The following is a 3,403-nucleotide window of genomic DNA, read 5'->3' as shown; positions in this document are numbered from 1 at the left end:
TTTCATAATTTTCCATTTTCCCTGCATGCCAAGCTGCTTCCTCTCCTTTTGCTTCGTCCCCGATATGTGCAGGGATAACTGCGAGTGAAGCAACCGATGCAGATGTCTGTCCACACTGCTGTCTAGCCTGGTTCTGTGGCACATGTCTGTGGCAATGTTGGAATCCTCTCCTTAAAAGGTCACATACTGTGTAAATGTAAGTAAACGTATCAGAGAACCACGAGTAATATTTGAGATCTGGAATCATATGTAGCAGGAGTTTAGTTTATTTACTAACCTTAGTGACTTAATTACTCAATCTAATCCATTGCTGTCTGAAGTCAAGGGAACGGTCTTTTCTCACTAACACCTTGGCTGTGTTCTGAAGTCAATGCAAACTAATAGGTGTCTTGGTAGTATAGTGGGTTATGCATTGGGCTGCTAACCACAAGGTCAGCAGTTCAAAACTACCAGCTGCTCCAAAGGACTGGCTGGGAGCAGCTGCTGTAAAGATTAAAGCAGAACAAACAACAGCGGTAAAGCTGACCTGTTGCTGTGAAGTCTGTCCTGATGCACAGTAATCCCATAGGTCAAAGTAGCCCCTCCCATGGGAATTCCAAGGCCATAATCTTTATGGGAGCAGAGTGCCTCATGGTTCCCCCAGGAAGTAGCTGGTAGATTCCAACCACCAACCTTTCGGTTGTCAGCAGTCTAGTGCTTTAATCCCTGCACTATCCGGGATCACAGCCTTTGAAACCAAATGGGGCCCTTCTAGTCTGTCCTATAGGTTTGCTATGATTCGTAATCAATTTGAGGGTACAGGTTTAGACACACTGTGGATCTATCTCTGTGATTTTCGTTAGTTAATTGGCATGTAAATAATGTGTGCACTGAAATATCCACACACACCTCAAGAGACTTGTGTACCACACACGTACATGAATATTTGTGTCTATGTATCTATATTACTATTGACATCCAAATTAGATAGTATAACCTTTTTCATCTAGTGCCAACTAAATCTAGCCACAATAAATTGAAAAGGTGGGCTCCCTGGACATGCCTCAGCTTATAAAATCCTTGTAAATGACTTATACAAATATTTTTTTTCTAAAAAGGAAATTGTAATGGACCCTGAGATTTAAAGTATTGTCGATAGAAAAGAGAACTGAATACTTGTCTTTTTCTGTGTGATCCTCTTATAAGTGCCAGACAATGGCAAAGCAAATACAGTTTAAAAAGGGTGGGATTCAAGCGACATCATATTGAGAGCTTTGGGCTCTTTGGTTGACAGGGCAGAAGGCGGGACCAACCGTCTGACTGAGGGAAATCTAATTGGACCTTTTAGCGAGCTGAAGTTGAACTTTTGGAGGAAATGGAGACGGAAGTATTTCTGAAGGGTTTTGTTGATCACAGTTGCCAGTGTACGGCTCTGTGAGTGAGCCCTCTAAGCTGCCAAGCACAGACATTTGTCAGCTCGCTATGAAGTAATTCTCTCCTTTTAAAACATTCACTGGCATGCGATTGAGATGGCCCTATTGTTAGGCCTTGTGTCACTGTGGACTTTGTGTTGATTTTATTATCCACGTGGGCCCCACCTATTGTTTCAGAGGTCAAGGAGGGTTTTCGTGGTTTTGTTTCTTGGGCAAGTTTCCCCTGAACTGCAGCCCCCGGGCAGCCACGCTCTCCTCTTCGGCAAACATTCTGCAGCAGCTGGGTTGCAGACTCTCACTCCACACATCACAGAAAATCTCAGACAACTCGGGTTTAATTATTCCCTGTTGACTGGCTCCGCCATTCCTAAGATTTCTTTTAGCACAGTGGCACAGAGAGTGGAAGTGTAAGGTTTCTCAGACCTCAGCACAATAGCTTCTGCCTTCCTAACTCCTGGTGTGTTTCCCGGAGCAAAGGCCTCAGTGAAACACAGGTCTCTTAACATTTGTTTAATCATACATCGCAAAGAAAGCCGTAGGTGACACAATATAGCTCGTATATGTATTGAGAAAAGGAAACCTATGGACAGGCTTATAGACATTGGACAGAAATGAACTCCTCGTGTGTGTGTGTGTGTGTGTGTGTGTGTGTGTGTGTGTGTGTGTGTGTGCCATTCCAGGGTATGTCAAAGGGATTTTAATTACCCTTTCGTTGTTCTTCGTTTTTAGAGCACCTTTAGGGTTATGATTCTTCCAGATAAGTAAGACGAGCATACTGTATCCCACCTTGAACTTCTTGTAATGTTCGAAAGCTATACTTTCACGGTGACTAGTGCCTAATCTGAATGCCCAGGAAGTGTGCAGCAAGAGGTCTTCGGTGTCACTAAAGGTTAGCAACCTCGCGAAAGGGACATGGCAGCCCTAGTTTCCTTCGAGATTTGTTCTCGTAAGAGTGAGGCGGAGAACAATAAAACTGGGAGTTGGATATCTTGAATAACATATCCTGGGATTTATCACCATTCAGAAGTTAAGACAGGAGGAAAGAGCTGAGCAGTTTATGTTTTAAAAACTCGTTTTGAAATATCCAACAAGAGAACCGAGCATGTGTGTGTGATGGCTGTAAAATAACACATGGTTAGTGAACCAACTTTACCTTGGCTGGCGAGGACCCCGGATCCCACTAAGTACACGGACAGAGCCTTCTGCTGGAGTGCTGGCCAGTACACCTCTCCCCCTAGTTTCCAGCTTGCACCTGTTGTTGGCGTAGTCCAATGCCGTTGAGTGGGGTCCAACTCACAGCCCCCCCCTGTGTGTGCAGGAACCAAACAGCCCCAGTCCTCCACCATCCTCAAGATTCTTCTTCTGTGGGCCCATTGTTGCAGCCACTGTGTCTGTTCATCTTGTGAAGAAGGCCCGTCCTCTTTTCCGTTGCCCCTCCCACCTGCGGTAGGATGTCCTTCTCTAGAGCCTGGCCTCTGCTCACAAGATACCCAAAGTAGTGAGTAAGTAAGTAGTAAAATTACCCCCCAAATTGACTGAGGACCTTTCTTGGCTGATGTCTTGACTCTGCTCTATTTATGGGAAAAGGCACACCATCAGTCTCACCAGTCTTCCTTTTGGAAACCAAATCGGGTTGTATTATCCTTTGCCCAAGCCCTGCAGTGGTTCCTTGTTGCAGTTAGGATGAAGTTCAAGGTCCCTGTCATCACCTGGGAGCTCCTTCATCACCTGATCCTCAACCTTCCACTTCTCCGCACTCTTCAGTCCTACAGGTCTCCTTGGCGTTCCTTGAACTTGCCAATCAACTCCCCTAGAGTCCATCCATTCATTCATCTATTCAGCCTTTTCATGTCTCTTGAATACTGATTGGGCCAGGCATCGTGCTGACTGCCGGCAGCTATGTTGAAGAATGAGACAAGCAATTTATTTTTTAATCATTTTATTGGGGGCTCGTACAAGTCTTATCCCAATCCATCCATCCATTGTGTCAA

This window comes from Tenrec ecaudatus, chromosome 4 (assembly GCF_050624435.1).
Source record: "Tenrec ecaudatus isolate mTenEca1 chromosome 4, mTenEca1.hap1, whole genome shotgun sequence".
Classification (NCBI taxonomy): Eukaryota; Metazoa; Chordata; class Mammalia; order Afrosoricida; family Tenrecidae; genus Tenrec; species Tenrec ecaudatus.
The sequence above is the reverse complement of the archived record's forward strand: the minus strand, read 5'-3'. Positions refer to the sequence as shown.